At 39.1% G+C, this 21,700-nt stretch overlaps 1 protein-coding gene across 2 annotated transcripts in view; it reads right to left on the reverse strand.

Annotated features, from left to right (window-relative positions):
- Window positions 1-21,700, reverse strand: part of RNF38 (ring finger protein 38) — a 131,868-nt gene that overhangs the window by 64,718 nt on the left and 45,450 nt on the right. For both annotated transcript variants that reach the window (XM_030294474.1, XM_030294473.1), the window contains exon 2: window positions 6,169-6,239. The gene's annotated coding sequence lies outside the window, so the exon portion shown is untranslated. The remainder of the gene's footprint in view (window positions 1-6,168; window positions 6,240-21,700) is intronic.

Consider the following 21,700-nt stretch of genomic DNA (forward strand, 5'->3'; position numbering starts at 1 on the left):
TTTGTATGATCTTTCTAGCCTCAGGGCCTTTGCACTAACCCTTCCCTCTCCCTATGATGTTCTCCTCATGGCCCAGATTTTCACAATTTATTCCTTCCTCTCATTCAGATCTTAGCTTAAGTGTCACCATCTTAAAGGCCTTCCCTAACACCTAATCTAGAGTAGACAACTGCCCAATTACTTGTAGAGTGCTTATGAGCATCTGATTATTTGTTGGTTTACATGTACAGTTAATTTTCTGCCCCTTTCACAAAAAATAAGCACCAGAAGAACAAGGACCTTCCTTGGTAGCCTTTTCACCACTCTACCCTGGTGACTCAACAGTGCCTGGGACATAGTAGGCACTTAATAAATATTTGCTGTATGAATAAATGCATAATAGTTTTTAAAAATGACCTAAGGCTCCAAAATTAAAGACAGATTAAATAAATTACCATGTATCCTTATGGTAGAACATTACGCAGCCATTTTAACTGATGTTTCATGTATATACAGTGCAGAAAAGATGACCATACATAGTAAGTTCTCCCATCCTTCATTCTCTTCTTCTTACGTTGACATTACTCCCTAGTGGGGAGATTGAGGCTCCCTCCTCTTGAATTTGGGCAGGCCCGTGACTATGCTGGGAAGTGATGCTTTGTGACTTCTGAAGTTAGGTCATAAAAGGCCATACGCATCCTCCCCTCTTGGGGGGGGAAATCAAGGTACAATGCTATGAGGAAGCCCACACTACATTTTAGGCACTCAAGCCAAGGGGCTCAGTTGAAGTCCCAGCTGATAACCAGGATTAACCATTAGACATGTGAGTGAGGACTTCAAGATGACTCCAGCCTCAGCCACCATTTGACTATAACTGCATGAGAAAACTCCAAGCAAGAACCACCTAGCTGAACACAGGAAACCTCAGAACCAAGAAAGATACAAGTGCTCTGCACTAAATGAATTTTAGGGTAATTAATTACATACACAGCCATAGATAACCAGAGCAATTTAGTTTTATTTTAACCATGCAGATAATGCAAAGTGATGGAGTTTTTTTATGACAGTCTGTTGCTGTGTACTTCCCCAATTTTCCATAATGAGCACATGTAACTATGTAACTGGGTGCATGGTTTGTTTTTTTTTTTTTTTGAGAGAGAGAGAGAGAGAGAGAGAGAGAGAGAGATAGGTAGGTGAGGGCAGAGAGAGAGGGGAAGAAAATCCCAAGCAGGCTCCACACTGTCTGCACAGAGCCCAACGCAGGACTCAGTCTCATGAACCATGAGATCATGACCTGAGCCTAAATCAAGAGTCAGATGTTTGGGGTGCCTGGGTGGCTCAGTCGGTTAAGCATCCAGCTTTGGTTCAGGTCATGATCTCATGAGCCATGAGTTCGAGCCCCAAACTGGGCTCTGTGCTGACAGCTCAGAGCCTGGAGCTGCTTCGGATTCTGTGTCTCCCTCTCTCTCTGCCCTCCTCTGCTCATGCTCTCTCTCAAAAATAAACATTTTTTAAAAATTAAAAAAAAAAAAAAAAAAAAAGAGTTCGTTGCTTAACCAAATGAGCCACCCAGGCGCCTGAGATTCTATTTTTTTTTTTTTTTAAAGCACGGGAGCCAGAACAATTAAAGGGATATTTAACTGACTTTTTTTTTTAATTTTATTTTTTTTTTAATTTACATCCAAATTAGTTAGCATATAGTGCAACCATGATTTCAAGAGTAGATTCCTTAATACCCCTTACCCATTTAGCCCATACCCCCTCCCACAATCCCTCCAGTAACCCTCTGTTTGTTCTCCATATTTAAGAGTTTTAACTGACTTTTTTTTTAACGGACCATAGAAGATTTAGGAATGGCTTATAAGCATAAAAAAAAAATGCTCAGCATACTTAGGAAGTATGGGAGAAATGCAAATTAAAACAACAACTGAGATGTCCCACTACAGCTGCTATAATTTAAAAGATGACCGAGGGCGCCTGGGTGGCGCAGTCGGTTAAGCGTCCGACTTCAGCCAGGTCACGATCTCGCGGTCCATGAGTTCGAGCCCCGCGTCAGGCTCTGGGCTGATGGCTCAGAGCCTGGAGCCTGCTTCCTGTTCTGTGTCTCCCTCTCTCTCTGCCCCTCCCCCGTTCATGCTCTGTCTCTCTCTGTCCCAAAAATAAATAAACGTTGAAAAAAAAAAAAATCTTTTAAAAGATGACCGAAATGTGGGACGTAAACATGTGGATGTGAAGAAACCAGGTCCCTCGTGCATTTGCTAGAATGTAAAATGGTGCAGCCACTTTGCAAAACAGTTTAGTAATTTCTCAAAATGTTAAAAATATATCATGTGACCAACTAAACAAAAACATACTTACATAAAAATGTTCCTAGCAGTGTTATTCATAATAACCAAAATATGGAAACATACCCATCAACTGGTGAATGGGTAAACAAAAGGCATTAGATGCACACCGTGGAATATTATTCACCCATAAAAAGGAATGGAATTCATGCTTCAAAATAGACAAACCTTGAGATAATCATGCTAAGTGAGAGAAGCCACACACAAAAGCCACATATTCTATGATTCTGTCTATACAAAATGTACAGAACAGACAAATCCATAAAGACAATGATTAGTGATTGTCAGGAACTGGGGCAAGGGATAATGAAGAGTGACTGCTAATGGTTGTGGGTTTTTCAGTGAGGAATGTGAAGATTTTCCAAAATTAGATGGCGGAGATAGTCGTACAACTCTGGATATACTAATAACCACTATTTGCAATCATACAAATATAACTAGTTAACCTTGTTAATACTAAATTCCAATTATTACTTCTGGGTAGAAGGGTTAAAATTAGTGCTACATATCTTTTTAGAATCAAAGTGTAATTTTTTAAAAACCTAAAAAAATTAAAATATCAAGGTTACAATAAAGTATACAGTCCTGAAAGAAAAAAGTCACACATTTCCTACCTTCCCTGAAAGTGGTCTGCATGGCATTACACAAACCAGATTGGTACCTTCTTCTGTGACAAATGGAAGTTTTGTCCAGAAAAGACTTCTGCCCTGAGTAGCCATTCACATACATGCCAGTTTAGAAAGAATTCTCCCATTTCCTTCTCTCAAGTGACCAGCATTCTGGGAACTGTTCCAGGCCACTCTAGGAAAGTGTACCATTGAGGCTACAAATTAATTCATCTCACCCCCTGGTTCCATCCCCAGTCACATACAGATGAGTTAAAATTGAGGCAACTTTTAAGAAAAATCATGTTTTGTTCCCAAATCTGAGAAATGGACCATGCCTGAAAGTTAAGTGAGGACAATAAGTGAGGCATCAACATGTGTTGGGACAATGTTTTCACAATCAGAATAGCTAAGCAATTATTTTGCATGACTTGTATAAGGGACAGAAGATCTGGTCTAGCTCCAGCACTGTAGGGTGACTCCTGAACAAGTCATTTCTCCCAGGGGGATCACAGCTTCCAAGTTTGGTGTTTTTTTTTTTTTTTTCAAATGTTTATTTTTGAGAGAGAGAGAGAGACAGAGCATGAGCAGGGGAGGAGCAGAGAGAGAAGGAGACACAGAATCCGAAGCAGGCTCCAGGCTCCGAGCTGTCAGCACAGAGCCCGACACGGGGCTGGAACCCACGAACCATGAGATCGTGACCTGAGCCAAAGTCAGACGGTCAACCAACTGAGCTACCCAGGCACCCCTTCCAAGTTTATTTTAAAAAGAGGGTTGGAGGGGTGCCTGGGTGGCTCAGTCTGTTGAGCGTCCGACTTCGGCTCAGGTCATGATCTCATGGTTCATGGGTTCGAGCCCCGTGTTGGGCTCTGTGCTGACAGCTTGCTCAGAGCCTAGAGCCTACTTTGGATTCTGTGTCTCCTCCTCTCTCTGTCCCTCCCCTGCTCACACTCTGTCTCTCTCAAAAATAAATAAAATGTGAAAAAAAAAAATAAAAAGTTGAATTATCTGAGTCCTATAATCCCTTCAATTCTCAAAGTGAGAGAATACTTTGAGTGTTGTGTACTTGTGTGAGTATGTATGTGTACGCAAACACATCCAAGTGCTATGTGCTATGTGTCAGGTAGCAGGCTCAATTTGTTTCTGCTTTTACAAAACCAATATCCATTTGTTAAAGAAGTCAGAAGCTGTTGCAAACATAAAGATCTTAATTTTTAGACATGCTATCCACAGCCTTCCTCCCTAGAATAATGCCTGATGATCCTATTCAAAACTGCTATCCAACTCTTGGTGGTTCTCATCCCACTTATTCTGCTCTACATTTTCTTTAATTCACTGCACTTATTGTAACATATTATTTATGTATGGTGTTTATTTTTATTGGCTGCCTCCCCCCAGCAAGACTGTACACTCATGAAAAAACAGCAATCTTTGTTTTGTATCCTGATATATTTCGTAAGTGCCTAGACACATAGCTGCCAGTCAATAAATCTGACTGAATCAGTTGAATAAATTATAAATACACAGTCAAGAGGCTCTAATCCATTCTCTCCATTTCCCTCTGGGAAACAATCATAAGTATACAACACACAGCAGGCAGGACAAAGGGGAGAGCAGTTTCTCACAATTCTTTGATCTGTTGGTCAAATGACAAAATCCCTTAAAGTTCTCTTCCCTTCTCCCCGTGTATTTTAAGAAAAATGTGCCATCTCCTAAAAGCACAAAATCGGTCATAGAAAGATGCAGAAATTAGGAGCAAAAATATTTCCAAGTAGATGGCAAGCATCTTGTGGAGGTAGAGAGAAATCTCATCTCCAGACTCTATCTGGAGACAGAACAGAGCACAGTTTGGCATCACCACTACGAATGAACAAATGGAGAAAAGCATATTATACTTAGCAGAGGGAAGAAAAACTCAACCCCAAAACATCTTCACAATTACAAAGCACAGTTGTAAGCAATATTACTGGCCTAAAGTGATTCTGCCTTTCCCTCTATCATCACTTTTTTTTTTTCCCAAATGCTCATTTCTAAAATCTCTGGTATACTGAATTTTACAGAGCTAACTGTATATAGTCTAGCAGTATCTTTCAGTGGCTTGCTACTAAAAAGTTAGAAGTTAAATCCATGCCTCTGGATTACTATAATAATAAAAGAGACTCTGGAATGCTAAAAGCATACCACTCTCTGTAAACAGACTGAAATCTGTCTCAGCAAAGCTCACAAAGACAGGGAGATCAACACACAGAACAAAGAAAACCATTTGGAAAATCCCAATGACCAACCAAACTTCTTGATCTAGCTCCAACAGGATGAGGGAGGAGGATCTTGATTAAAACAGCAGAGAAAAGGATCACTTGGATTGGTTTGCCTGGGAAAACTACCAAGGGAGTGATACATTGCTCCATGTAAGACACAGGAAATGGGAGGGAAGCCACTGGAAACTGATGATGGAAAAGACTAAATTTAAGTCCATCCAACATCAGCAGCCAGATGTTCCAAGCACCAAGCCCACATTAGTATCTACTTGCAAGGGCTGGGCCATCAACTGTGCTGATGAGTACTGGAAAGTCCCCAAGACCAGGCTGCTTGAGAGAAGAAGCAAAACACCAAAATGAAACAAAACCGCCAACAATTCGGACCTGATTTAAAAACCAAACAAAAAATGAAACAAACAAAAAAAACCTCAGGCCCTAAGCAGGTTTCTTTTGCATGAATTAGACAGGTTCCATCTTAAAATCCTCAACATTTCGATTGGGCTTTGGAAACAGGAAAAAAAAAAAAAAGTAAGTACGAGAAGAAATGGTAATACAACACAATCAACTAAAAAAAAAAAATCAAATCAAAGTGGCTAAGATATTTCAAACTAGAAACAGACACAAATTGCTGAGACAATTAGCAGCTTTGGGAGCACCTGTTCATATATTAAGATAATCCACCCAGTCTGTGCAAGAAACGAGGAAGCAAAGTGACAGGGACAAGGATGAGCATTAAAAAAAAAAAAAAAAAAAAAAAATGGAGGTTTTATTAAGAGACCAGCCCACTTCCTGAAAATTATCCTCAAGTGTTCTGGAGTGGTCTAATAATCTGACACATACAGCAGCAAGGCCTTCTGTATCTCAAAATCGTGCCTCCCCAGGCACACTCTCCTGGCCCCATGTCCACAGTTATGCAAGTAAATCCAACAATATAAGGGCAGCATGCATTTTCACCATGATAGACATCAACACAGACCTCACCTTGTCACTGTCATCATGACAAATGTGGTCGTGATGGATGGACTGGCACTGAAAAGAAGCACCAACACTACCTACAAGAGAAAGGGAGGAAAAGTTAAGATGCAGTAAGTCCTTACAGTTAAGCTGTTTTTCCAATTAAAAGTGCTTTTCTATCATCCCATCTAATCCTCAACAATACTCAGAAGTAGGCAGGATAGAGATTGTATTATTCATGCAGCTTAAACAAAACAAAACACGGAGAGGCTGTCTTGCACAAAGTAGCAGTCAGTGAAGTGGTGTATCTGAAACTAGAATCTTGTTCAAACCCCTTATTCACCACTTTCTACTATACTGAGCAGTTAGCTTTCAAAGTATGGCCACCTAAGTAAGCACAACAGCCTTCAATAAGGCAAACCTATTTAAAAATATAGACATACCCTCTTCAGACTATATATACTTCCTTTGAGAAAAAACCTGACACTATAAACTCTTAGCATATAGATAATACCATCTAATACACAATTACGGGGCACCTGGCTGGCACTCAGCTGGTGGAGCACGCAACTCTTGATCTTGGGGCTGTAGGTTTGAGCTCCATGTTGGGTATAGAGAGATTACTTAAAAATAAAATGTTTAGGGGCACCTGGTTGGCTCAGTCAGTTAAGCATCCAACTCTTGATTTCAGGATTGTGAGTTTGAGCCCCAAGCTGGGTGTAGAGATTACTTAATAAAACCTAAGGGGCACCTGGGTGACTCAGTTGGTTAAGCATCTGTCTCTTGATTTCAACTCAGGTCATGATCTCATGGTTCATGAGTTTGAGCCCTGCATCAGGCTCTGTGCTGACAGTGCAAACCTGCTTGGGATTCTCTCTCTCCTCTTTCTGCCCTGCCCCATTTGCACATGCCCCTCTCTCTCAATAAATAAACTTTAAAAAAATAAAATCTTAAAAAATGTTTAAGGGGCACCTGGGTGGCTCAGGTGGCTGAGCATCTAACTCTTGGTTTTGGCTAGGGTCGTGATCTCATGGTTTGTGGGATTGAGCTCTTGAGTTGAGTTCTGTGCTAGCAGTGCAGAGCCTGCTTGGGATTCTCTCTCTCCCAATCTCTCTGTGCCTCCCCCCACTTTTGTGTGTGAGTGCACTCATGCACGCTTTCTCTCAAAATAAAAAACACTTGGGGCACCTGGGTGGCTCAGTAGGTTAAGCGTCCGACTTCGGCTCAGGTCATGATCTCGCGGTCTGTGAGTTCGAGCCCCACATCAGGCTCTGTGCTGATGACTCAGAGCCTGGAGCCTGTTTCAGATTCTGTGTCTCCCTCTCTCTCTGACCCTCCCCCGTTCATGCTCTGTCTCTCTCTGTCTCAAAAATAAATAAACGTTAAAAAAAAATTAAAAAAAAAAACCCACTTATTTTTAAAATAAAAATTTTAAATGTTAAAATTTTAAGTTTAAAATTTACAAAATTAAAGCATTTATATTTATTTTTTTAATGTTTAATACACAATCATATAAGATTATAAATCAGTTGTTACTTTGAAAGTATACTTTTTTACTGCAACTCTTTGTTAATTTGAAGAACTATCTCCTAATGACTGCTCTATAATAGTGACATTTCTAACCAATAGGAAAACAAATGATTATTCAATAAATGATTCAACAACTGATGAGCCATTTGAAAAAGTCTGGTTCCTACATCACACCATACAGAAAATGGTGGCTCAAAGATCTATATAAATGTAAAAACAATGAAATCAGTTTTAAAGGAAATGTAGACTTAAAAAATAATCTTGGGATAAGAGAAACTTTCTGAAAGATAGCTAAAACAAAAGGCATAAACAAAAAGTCAGCAGGCATGACTGCCTATCAAAGATGAGCAAAACCCCTTCTTATGTAGGAGAATGTGACCTTGGGTTAATCCCTCCTAAACTGATTAAAACAACATGCTACCTATATGTCGCTTGGCAACACTGCTTATGATATAAAGTTGCCAAACTAGTAAATTGCATCTGCATCTAGAAGTACAACGAACACTTAGTAGCAAGCCATGTTTTTGAGCTTCTCTGAGTCTAGTGACACGTAATTAGGCATGTCCCTTGCAGAGGATCCTTGAAACTATGCCCATGGATTTCTCTGTGGCACCCAAAGTGGTTATCATCTCTGAACCTGAGTTGTCAAAAGAACACTTTGGAAAGTATGAACTGTTACATGAACTTCCACAAGGACTCCCATTATCTTTTTTTTTTAAAGATTTTATTTTTTTTTTTAATGTTTATTTATTTTTGAGAGAGACACAGACAGCCTGAGTGGGGAGGGGCAGAGAGAGGAAGACACAGAATCCGAAGCAGGCTCCAGGTTCTGAGCTGTCAGCACAGAGCCCGATGAGGGACTCAAACCCCGCAAGATCATGACCTTAGCTGAAGTCGGATGCTCAATCGACTGAGCTAACAGGCGCCCCTAAGATTTTATTTTTAAGTAATCTCTATACCCAATGTGGGGTTTGAACTCACGATTAAGAGTCACATGCTCTACCAATTGAGCCAGGCAGGTGCCCCAGGACTCCCACTATCTTATAGACAAGTTATAGTTATCATCCTATATCCTTCTGAATAAAGTGTTGCCAAGTGAGACCTATGGTCTTTTTATCATTCTGAATACATAAATGCTTAGTTGAACCTAAGACATCTGCCACCCCTGCAGACATTACATTGTATTTTGTAAAATTCACCACACCATCAATTCAGATGTTCAATTATTCCACATGCAACTGAGAAAGAATGCTGCCTACTTTGACACATTTTCTTAATATTAAACTTTTTAATTTCATACATATTGAAATAACTTTTAGACTTGTTTAAAGGTAGATTTTTATCCTATGTTACTCTTATGCATTGATAAAGAGAAAATACTGTCAGAATGGCTAAGATAAAAAACTCAAGAAATAACAAGTGTTGGTGAGGATGTGGGAAAAAAAGGAACCCTCACGCACTGCTGGTAGGAATGCAAATTGGTGCAGCCACTGTAGAAGAGAATGTGGGGGCTTCTCAAAAAACTAAAAATAGAATTACCATATGACCTAGTAATTCTACTAATGGGTATTTACCCAGAGAAAACACTAATTCAAAAACATATATGTACCCCTATGTTTATTGCAGTGTTATTTATAATAGCTAAGATATGGCAGAAACCCAAGTGTCTATCAACAGACAAATGGATAAAGATGTGGGGTGTGTGTGTGTTCAAATATTCCTGAGCCATAAAAAAGAATGCAATTTTGCCATTTTGCAATGACACGGATGAACCTTGAGCATATAATGCGAAGTGAAATCAGTCAGAGACAAATACCATATGATTTCACTCGTGTAGAATTTAAGAAACAAAACAAAACAATGAAAAAGAGACCAACAAAAACCCTAGAGTCCTAAATACAGAGAACAGGTGGTTGCCAGAGGGGAGGTGGGTGGGGGTGAAACACATAAAGGGGACTAAGAGCACACTTACTGTGATGAACACTGAGAAATGTATAGAATTGTTGAAATATACTGTACATCTGAAACTAACACTGTATGTCAATTATACTTGGAAGGAAGGAAGGAAGGAAGGAAGGAAGGAAGGAAGGAAGGAAGGAAGGAAGGGAAAATAATTACATTGGCAATAGCAGAGAAAATTTTTAAAAACTACAAAGAATAAAAAAAACTTACCAGAAGGGTGCCTGGGTAGCTCAAGTAGTTAAGTGCCTGACTCTTGACTTTGGCCCAGATCATGATCTCATGGTTCAGTTTATGAACCCAAGCGGGCTCCACCCTCACAGCACTGAGCATAGGGGCTGGGGGCGGGGGGATTCTCTCTCCGCCCCTCCCCCACTGGTGCTCTCACATATTCATGTGCACTATCTCTGTCTCTCAAAATAAATAAACTTTAAAAAAACAAATTAATCTCACTCAAACACAGGACTAAAAACACTAAATAAAACTGCAGCATACACAGTATGTATAGTAGTGACAACACATGTAATATATGTCATCATAATCTACTCATGTTTACCTAAGAGAAGCCTGATTCCTTACATGAATTCAAAAAAAAGAAAATTTATCAAGAAAGTATTAAGATAAAATTTATCAAGAAACAATGTCAAAAAGTTTGCTCTGAGATGCCTGGCTGACCAAATTGGTAAAGCATGCAACTCTTGATCTCAGGTTCATGAGTTTTAGCCTCACGTTGGGCATAGAGCTTACTTTAAAAGATAAATAAAATATGGGGTGCCTGGGTGACTCAGCTGGTAAGTATCTGACTCTCAGTTTCAGCTCAGGTCATGATCTCATGGTTTCGTGGGTTTGAGCCCCGTGTTGGGCTCTGTGCTGACAGTACAGAGCCTGCTTGGGATTCTCTCTCTCTCCCTTGCTCTCTACCCCTCCCCCACTCAGCTGTCTGTCTCTCTAAATAAATAAATAAATAAATAAATAAATAAATAAAACTTTAAAATTTAAAAAATATATAAATATTAAAAATTAAAAAATAAAAGTTTGATCACATCAAAAGATGCTGAAAAGCATTTGATATTATCAATATCTATTTTTCAGAAATACACTTATGAATATACTTAACAAGTTTTTGACACTGGATGATAATTTCAGGGAGGATGCGGGGGAGAGACACAGTTGCCAAAAAGTACACTTATGGATAGAGTAATATAAACCACAACGTGCCCTCTGGTATTATTATCAGTTAACATCATTTAACATATTCCAAATCCATGATTTGGAAGAAAGAATTATACAATAATGTCCCAAATATTAAAATCTCCCGAGAAAGTAGAATGACAAATTAAATCATGACATCAACTATTGTGTCAAAAATACAGTAGATATGTTTTAAAGAGGAGTTAGTAAAATTATACTTCCAGCCACTATTAACCTAGTAATATTAAATATAACCATGTAATATTAAAGTTAGACTAGTGAAAGAAAACCCTAAGAATTGACGGTTATAAGTATACATTAGATACTTTCAAAGAGGTACCAAGACAGACATTATTTTACTCTTCCACAAAACCCTTGTATTTAACATATCATGTCAGGGGCACCTGGGTGGCCAGTTGGTTAAACGTTGACTTCAGCTCAGGTCATGATCTCATGGTTCATGAGTTCGAGCGTGCGTCAGGCTCTGTGCTGACAGCTCAGAGCCTGGAGCCTGCTTTGGATTCTGTGTCTCCCTCTCTCTCTGCCCCTCCCCTACTCATCCTCTCTCTCTGTCTCTCTCTCAAAAATAAACATTAAAAAAATTTTAACATATCATGCATGTCATCTGTGTTTCTATTGAACACAGTTTAAGATGCAATTGTGCTGGAAACAGTTCACATCATATCATTTAATGACTGTGGGAGAGACCACCACTTGGGACCATCACCAAAAACTTGGGACTCCATGAAAGCTGGAGAGATAAAGACTGAGATACATTATTTAGCAACTTAAAAATCTCTTCTGAAAGAAAGTATTAAAAACAAATGAACAGGGGTGTCTGGGTAGCTCAGTCAGTTAAGCGTCCAACACTTGACTGGCTCAGGTCATGATCTCATGGTTTATGAGTTCAAGCCCCCCATCTGCACTATGAGTGCAGAGCCTGCAGGGGATTCTTTCTCTCCCTCTCTCTCTCTCTGCCCCTCCCCCCACTCTCTTGACAGCTCTCTCAAAATAAAACACTTTAAAAACAAAGAAACAAAAGAAAAGTCCCACAAATGAACAGACATCCACAAATAAAACAGAAACAAAAAACAAAAAACAAAAACCACCTAGACACTGACTTTACACCTTTTCACAAAAATTACTCAAAATGGATCATGGACCTAAATGTAAAACATAAAACTATAAAACTTACGAAAGATAACAAAGGAGAAAATCTAAGAGACCTTGGGTTTGACAATGAGTTTTTAGATACAACACCAAAAGCTTAATCCGTGAAAGAAAAATGTGCTAAGATAGACTTCTTTTAAATTAAAAATTTCTGCTCTGTGAAAGACATTTTGAGAATAAAAAACCAAAGCCACAAACGGCTGAAAATATTTGCAAAACACGTATCTGATAAAGGACTGGTATCCAAAAATATTCTAAGAACTCAAAACTCAACAGTAAGAAAACATACAACCCAATGTTAAAATGGGCTGGGTTTCTCTGTGACCTTTTGCCCTCAATATCAGAGCTCACTCTTTTGCCATTAAGGGAAGGGCCTTTGGATAGAAAACAATGCAGAAGCACCCTAGAGATGAAAGAATACACAAAACCACCAGCTTCCCTCTCTATCCCTGTCCCATAAGACAAAGGATGTTGACAGACTAAAGCTGAATCCTGAAGAATAAAATACATGTCTTAAGGTAGCTTTGGATAAGCTAATCAGAAAAGAAGTACACAGCAGCAACATTAGAAACAAGAGGGCCAATTTTTGAAATGTGAAAGAATCTAGTAGAGAACAAGCTAAATAATGCACATTAGACGGTGTTCACCATGAGTGTTCTTTCTTCAAATACATTTTATGAAGTTATCATTCCTGCTCAACGTGCCCTGGGGGCGCCTGGGTGGCTCCCTTGGTTAAGGGTCTGCCTTCAGCTCAGGTCATAATCTCAGCTCATGGTTAGAGCCCTACATGGGGCTCTGTGCTGACAACTCAGGGCTGAGCCTGCTTCAGATTCTGGGTCTCTTTACTCTCTCTCTGCACCTCCCCTACTTGCCCTCTGTCTCTCTCTCTCTTAAAAATAAACATTAAAAAAAATAAAAATAAATAAGAAAGAGCGTGCCCTGGCACTCACAGGCAGAGAAGGGGCCAGGGGGCCAAAGTGACAGCATGCTTCCATGCAGTCAAGGCTGGTCCTCCCACCTGGTGGCCCATTCCATGGTCTGCTCACACCAGCATTACACTTCTCACTTGGCGTTCTTAACTTGGGACCCAAGACTTCCATGGAGACAAAATTTTACCTTTACTATCATTAACTTGAAGATAAAATGTAAACATTCATTCTCTTGTGACTATAGCAACAAACCACATTAGTATAGACAGTATGTGACACTGTCACTATTAAAAACCATAAATATTTTCATACAATAGTTGTTACAGGTATACTGAAATGTTATTTACACTTATCACTAGTTTGAATTTATGATAGCTATTAGGCACACTGCTAAAATATATTATTTAATGCATTTATAAGATGCAAATGTATTTCTATTACAAATTAGTTTTTACTATTTTTATAACTACATCCCAGTCTAATTGATTTCCTTTGTAACCTCATGTATTTTTACTTTATGCAATTAAAAATGTTCTCCTGGAAAGAGGCCTACTGAACTTCACCTGATTACCAAGAATCCATGAGACACACCAAAAATGGTTACAAATCCTACATTAGCTAGCAAAGGATGCTGGACCCGGAGGAACAAATCACATCAGAAGCCTTGTAAGGGAAGAGACCTGCATCATCCTGGGAAAATTCAGAAAAATGTGCAAAACTGAGGAAAGAGAACAGAAATGAGGATTAAAGTGAGAGTGTGGAGCCCAAAGTTTAGAACTAAGGGAGGTAAAGAGGCCAAGGGTCAAACAGTGGTGGGAAGTGAAGTTTCAGAGCAACTGCCAAGAGTATCAGCTAGGATTCTAGTCAACAGGAGCAAGGTGGTGATGTAAAGCAGAGACACTATTTGCCATGTTCCCAGAGACCACTACGCTGCAAAATCCAACCGTCAATTCTGCGTCCTCATCTTTCATGATCTATTTGCAGCATCTGACCCACTTGATGCCACTCTCCTTCTTGAAACCCTTTTCTTCACTTGGCCTCAGGGAAACTTCCCACATTACTGACTGCAACTTCTCAGTCCCATTTGGTAGAGTCTCTTCATCTCCCTAATTTCTAAAGGCTGAAATGTTCCAAAGATCAATCCTCCGACTTCTCTTTTCTGTCTATATTTACTCCTTTAGTGATCCTGACTAGTCCCATGGCTGATAACTCCAAAATCGGGATCTCCAAACCCTGACGTCCTCACCTCCCACCACAAGAAAATTCACATTTCTATATACTGCTACCTACTCGGTATCACTTAGATGTCCAACTAGCATCTCACACATTACGTACCCAAAACCGAGCTCGTGATCTTCCCCTCCAAAACCACCCCTCTTCCAGTTTCAGTAAATGACAAAACTATTCACCAGCTGTTCACCACCACCGGCCAAAACCCTTGGCATCATCCTCAACTCCTCTCTTTCACTCACATCCCACATTTGATCAATTAGCAAATCCTGTTGGTTCTACTTTCAAAATATGCCTGAAATACAATGACTTCATATGTTCTCCATTGCCGCTACCCATGTCAAAGCCTGGACTAATGCAGTAGCTTCTTAACCGATCTCCTTAGTTCTACTCTTTCCCTGTGAACTTTCCTTATCTTCCCCCCTAGTCTATTTTCCATACTGTAGCATGGAGGACCCTTTAAACTGTTCGGACAGATCACGTCACTCCTCCTCTGAAAACCTAGGTTCCTTCTCTCACTCATAATAAAATCCAAAGTCCTTACACCTTGGTCTACAAGGTCTTTCACATGACCTGGCTATCCTAGACCTTTCTGATCTTATCTCCTGCCACTTCTCCTTTCCTAAAAGGAAATTAAAACACAGTAAATACACATAGCAAGTTGTCATGCTAATATGTGATATACTTAAAACAGAACACTGTTCTATGTATGCCTCTTAGTCCCAGGCCCATTCAGAACTCATATTCCCCTGTTGACACGCAGGATGATTTTCCAAATGACATGTTCTAACAAGGATAGTTGGAATGTAACTGAGACTCTTCTGCACATTGCTTTGAAAAAATAAAAGTACTGTGTTTATAAAATACAAACATACAATCTTCTTATATAAACATCTGCAGAAAAACATTGTTGAGACATATGTATATTCCTTGAAATCTGGGTATAAAAAAACAAGAGGCATTAAACCACAATACCAAACTAAAGACCTGGGTAAAGTGTGCACATATCTTTAAAGGTGGTTAACTCTTGACGGTGTGTGATAAAAACATGGCATGCTGAGCGCTGTGAGGATTATTCTTCATTGTGCACATCTGAGACAGGGGGTTGCATTATTTAATCTAGAATATGAAGTGGGCCCCTCTTAAGCACCTCCTGGACTCAATAGCTATTTGCCTATCACCTCAGAAACAAAGATTTGAGGGTTTTAAAATGAAGATTTTGATGTCACAGGGATGAAAGATAGAGCATGAAGAATGTAGTTGGTAGTATTGTAATAGCATTGTATGGTACCAGATGGTAGCTCGACTTATGAGCACAGCATAGCTTACAGACTTCTTGAATCACTATGTTGCACGCCTGAACCTAACTTAACATTGTATGTCAACTACACTTCAATAAAAATATTAGTAAAATGTGTACCTGTTTAGATTTTTATTCAAAAGTATTTTCCAGATCTAGCACTTTAGGTTGAAAGGAGTATTTTTTAAAACTACACTCTTGGGGTGCCTGAGTGGCTCAGTCGGTTAAGCATCCGACTTTGGCTCAGGTCATGATCTCACAGTTTGTGCGTTTGAGCCCCACATCGGGCTCTGTGCTGACAGCTCAGTGCCTGGAGCCTGCTTCAGATTCTGTGTCTCCCTCTCTCTCTGCCCCTCCCCTGCTCACACTCTGTCTCTCGGTGTCTCTCAAAAATAAATAAATGCAAAAAAAAAAATTTTTAAAAAAACTACACTCCTGAATTTACTAATGTATTCATTTAACAACAAGGAACTGACCTGTGGTCAAACCCTAATACTTTAAAATAAAAATATATATTTTTATGTTTACTTAATTATTTTGAGAGAGAAGCGTGCATGTGTACAAGCAGGAGAGGGGCAGAGGGAGAGGGAGAAAGAAAAGACTCTCAAGCAGGCTCCATGCTCACAGTTCAGAGCCTGGCATGGGGCTCAATCTCACCAATCCTTAGATCACAACCTGAGCCAAAATCAAGAGTCGGACACTTAACCGACTGAACCATCCAGGTGCCCCAAGATATTTCTCTTTTAATAAATAAGTAAAATACACTTTCAAAATGGAACCAAAAAATAAATAAAATAAAAATGAAGATTTGAACGACAAAACTGGACAACGGGAAGAGCAATAGCATCCACATAAGCACCACATGCTTTCTGTGACCTATTCTAGGAGACAAAAAGCAGCAGCAAATACTGGCCAAAATTTTACCAATTTGAGCATTCAGAACAACAAAAAAAGACTATAGCTGGCCAAAACACATTCACATCAATGAAAACCTGTGAGTCTCTAATAGTACTCAAAAAAAGGGAGAAAAGACTTCTTTTATCACTTCCGGAAGTGTCTATTAAAACAGCTTACTTCAAAAACTGGTAATTAAAACCAAAAAAACATGCATTTACCCTACCTTCTAGAGTGATCAAACAGCCTTAGTTCTATCGAGTTCTATATTACAAAAGAATGCCAGCTAATATATGTTGAAAGTATTTTTTCAGAATTAGGAAACATTGTTTTGCAAACCCCACAAAACTGTTGATTCAGGCAAGGGTCATCAATTAGGTTAAAATCATTAGGTGAAAAGTGCATGGAAATTTATAAGTGCCCAAGTAACACTACACAGGTTACGGGTAGTTGCAGAGAGAACTACACAGTAAGGAGATCAACTCCTATCATCTTAAACCAGTGGTCAATCAGCATCATTAGCAGTGGGCCAACCAGATAATAAATTCTGAGGTGATACAATATGAGATTCAGACATGATGTCTGTTTGGCATTTGAGCAAAAAAATACTTCCCTTACATCCACCACACTACTGAATATGATTTCCAGCTTACAGGAAATACAGAAGACAGATGAACAAATGACATCGCAAAAAAGCAATCAGCTTACCCAAAGTCGTTCTGCAGAACAGATGGCTCAGGTTTTTAATAAGTCAGTGTTATTACTATTTTAAAAAGAAAATTTTAAGACAGGAACTATGCTAGATTAAAAAAAAGACCTGGGGGTGCCTGGCTGGCTCAGTCAGTAGAGCAGGAGACTCTTGATCTTGGGGCGGTGAGTTCAAGCCCCGTGTTGGGCATAGCGCCTACTTTATTAAAAAAAAAAAAAAAAGTGTTTAAGTTTATTTATTTTGAGAGAGACAGCAGAAGCAGGGGAGGGGCAGAGAGAGAGGGAAAGAGAGAGAATCCCAAGCAGGCTCCGCACTGTCAGCACAGAGCCCAATGCGGAAATCAAACTCACGAATTGTGAGATTGTGACTTGAGTCGAAACCAAGAGTTGGAGGCTTAACTGACTCAGCCACTCAGGTGCCTCTAAAAAAAATTTTTTTTTTAATTTTTTTTTTAACGTTTATTTATTTTTGAGACAGAGAGAGACAGAGCATGAACGGGGGAGGGGCAGAGAGAGAGGGAGACACAGAATCCAAAGCAGGCTCCAGGCTCTGAGCTGTCAGCCCAGAGCCCGACGTGGGGCTCGAACTCACGGACCGCGAGATCGTGACCTGGCTAAAGTCGGACGCTTAACCGACTGAGCCACCCAGGCGCCCCAAAAAAATTTTTTTTAATTAAAAAAAAATTGAAAAAAATTTTAAAGGCTTAAGGAAAATAACCAGATATGCATACCAGGTTGTATACAAGTTTCAATAAACCAGATGAAAAAAATATTTGGGAAAGAACTGGAGAAATGTGAATATTATAAAATTAGATGAGATGAAAATTTACCAAAATGAAATAACTTAAAAAGCAGGGTATTGGCGTGCCTGGGTGGCTCAGTCAGCTGAGCACATGACTCCTGATCTCAGGGTTGTGAGTTCAAACCCCATGTTGGGCATGGAGCCTACTTTAAAAAAAAATAATAAAATTAAATTAAAATTAAAAAGCAGGGTAAAGAAAAATATGAAAAAAAAATTTTTTAAAGAATACAAATAGCACGATTTCATGCTGGTTACATATACATGTACACAGATATGCATAATAAAAATTCAGAATAATATATTATGATACTAACAATGGTAATCCCTGAGTGATAGGAGGAAATATTTTTCTTATTTTTGCTCATCTATATTTTGATTTTCCATGATTCTTATGAAAAAAAAAAGGGCCTAGCTCCAAGGCTAGCTCCCAGTATCCCTAGGAATATTGGACCAGATGGGACAACAGCCTCAAGAGACATAAACAGAGGACTCCAATAGCACCCTCATGACCATGAACAGCATTCTTGAAAGGAACTATCCACTTTCTTCTTTCTCCTGAGACCCTGTCCAGAGAATGATCTTGGTGACAACTGTTAAGATGGCCTGCTCTGCTAAGATACAGCTGTTAGCTTAAGTGTAGGGACAAATATTTTGACTCCATTCCTTCTGTTATAAAGTTCCAATCCAAATCTATAACGGCTTCTGAGAAATGTACCTTGGAGAAAGCAGTCGAGACCAACCTCTAAGCAGTCTTACATGGCTTTTAGATCCTTTAGGACGCTGGAATAGGACCCTGCACATAGTAGATATTGTACATGTATTTAAATGGATTGTTCTGAAATCTAGTCCTGTTTTCTAAAGGCATGAACAACCCTTCCAAATCAGTATTCTGAAAACTTAATTAGCCTACCAGCCACCGCAATTCAAGGAATTGAAATAGATGCTAAAAAGCATCTGACCTCAATCAGCAAAATAAAAAGAGAAACTAGGGGTGTCTGGGTGGCTCAGTCAGGTTAAGCATCAGACTTTGGCTCAGGTCGTGATATTGCGATTCATGGGCTCGAGGCCCGTGTCGGGCTCTGTGCTGACAGCTCAGAGCCTGGAGCCTGCTTCAGATTCTGTGTCTCCCTCTCTCTCTGCTCCTGCCCTGCTCATGCTGTCTCTCTCAATAAACATTAAAAACAAAATAAAAAAAGGAAACTATACAGTTACATTTTTGTCCATTCTACACTAAATGCAACAGGTAGACTTTTAAAAAAATCCAGTCCCAAGAATCCTGCTTGTACTGTTTTAAATTTGTTTTATTTATTTATTTACTCACTTATCTATTTATAGTAATCTCTACACCAACGTGGAACTCAAACTCACGAGCTCAAGATCAAGACTTGCATGCTCTACTGACTGAGCCAGCCAGGCACCCCTCCTGCTTGTACTTCTTATATAACTGTCACTACAGTTACTGTCTGAAAGAGACATTCAGCACTTAAGTCTAATTTTTGGTTCTGTTCCCATTTACTGTTCTTTCAGGGCTCTTTTCCTTTTCACTCTAACAGGATTTTTTTTTTTTAAGTGCCTGATTTTATAGCAGGACATGAAAACATACTGAGCCGTATCCAATACTTGGCCGAGAGGCTGGTAAATTCTAGAATATAATCTCTCTGGGTTTTAATCACATCACTTGCAATAGCCTTCACAACTGCTACCAGGATACCAGAGTCTATGGCGCGGTTGCAGAGAAACGCACCTAGAGGGTTCAGAGTCTTAACAACCAACAAACAAGGTCTATATTTCTGCTCCAAAGATTGAAGTATTATCCAACTGGTTAAACCCAACTTTATTCATCAATTCTCAATGTTCTACACTTTCTCCAAATGAACTTAACAATAAAACAGACTACACTGTTTTTAGAAATCTTAAGGTTTATAAGCCAGACTACTGGCTCTATCAGATAATATACTTTAAGACATTATTGATGTTAGGTAAATAATGTGCAAGGGAAAATCTTATTCTGTGAGGATCAGCTGCCTATTTACTGTGACAATAAGATCTTATTGCTGCTTCTAGCTAAGTACAGCAGAAAAGTAGATTTCAATCTTGGGTTGTTTTAAACAACTTTATGGAGATACAATTCATATACCATAGAATTCATCCATTTAAAGTATAAAATTAATATTTTTAGTATATTTACAAAGCTGTGCAACTATTATCACAATCAATTTTAGAACAATTTTCTCACTCTAAAAAGCAACCCGAGACCATTAGCTCATTTTCCCCTTCTACACACACCTGACAACCACTCATCTAATTCCTGTATATGTCCAGTCTGGACATTTCTTATAAATGGAATCATAAAAATATGTGATCTTTGTAACTGACTTTCACCTAGCACAATGTTTGCAAGGTTCATCCATGTTATAGAATGCATCGATTCATTCCTTTTTATGACTAAATAATATTCCTGTGTATGGATAACCATATTTTGTTTATATACTTATCAACTGATGGACATATGAGTTGTTTCCACTTGAGTAATATTAGGAATAATGCTATTAAGGCATTCATAGTAAGTTTTTGTGTGGATAGAACTGCTGGATCATATGGTACCTCTATTGAACCTATTAAGGAACTGCCAAAGTGTATTCCAAAGTGGCCAGATCACTTTACAATTCAACCAGCAGTATATAAGGATTCCTCTGGTTGTTTTCGGAGTAGAATGAACCTTGAAGCCAGACCTAGATACAGTTCAGTCATCTACTGAATATGTCATCTTAAGCAAGTCATTGAACAAATCATACGTCTTTTCTCCTCTATAAAATGGGAATAATAATGTCTACTTACATCTACTTCAGAGTTGTTCTGAGGGTTATTTTTTTAATTAATTAATTAATTTATTAATTAATTTATTTATTTATTTGCTGGAGGGGGAGGGGGGGAGGGAGCGCGCACGCAAGTGAGCAAAGGGCAGGGGGAGAAGGAGAGAGAGTGCGGAGCCCAGAGCAGGGCTCAAAATCACCGACTGTGAGATCATGACCTGAGCCAAAGTCAGATGCTTAACCGAGTGAGTTACCCATGTGCTCTTCCGAGGGTTATTACTAAGATTAAATGTATGAAAATGCTCACAGCACAGTGCCTGGCACATAGCAACTCAATAAATGTATTATAATTAACACTTCTGTTCAAACAAGACTGCTGATTTGCCTGTGAGACACTGCCTAACTCCTTAACTTTTTTCTAGAACTCTCATCACACTCATCATACTGTAATTTTTTGGTTACATGTCTGTCTCTCCAACCAGACCATAAGCTTATCTTTTCGTATTCTAGCATGAAGTACATTTTCTAGATCATGACAGCCACTAAATAAACGCAGAGACAAAGGAAAGCTGAAAGGAACTACAAGAATGAAAAAGAAAAGGGGAGAAAAAAGGAGAGGGGGTGAAGAAAGGCAAAAAAAGCTTTCCTCTCTCTTCTCTGGTCTATACTTCCATCAGTTCCTCTACCCTCCCAGCCTCAGTGAGATTTAATTACGTCTTCCTCCTTTCTCCCACACAAGCTGCTTACACCTCATAACATGTCTTGTATATAACAGTTAAATACAGATAAATTCAATCTCCCCTGCTGGACTACATTTTCCGTGGAATTGGAGATTTACCCTTATTCATCTTTATTACCTCTGTAGAGCCTAACGCCAGTCTTGTTCACAGCAGGCCCTACTAAAAAGTTTTACTGAATACATAAAGACTTTGTGCAGTTGAGGAACTCTGATTTTATGCCTAACAAAAAGGAATCAACCTTGGGATGCAAGGAGTATACTACAACTGAATAGGACCTACAAGACACAGTTAGG

Source organism: Lynx canadensis, chromosome D4, assembly GCF_007474595.2.
Source record: "Lynx canadensis isolate LIC74 chromosome D4, mLynCan4.pri.v2, whole genome shotgun sequence".
Lineage (NCBI taxonomy): Eukaryota > Metazoa > Chordata > Mammalia > Carnivora > Felidae > Lynx > Lynx canadensis.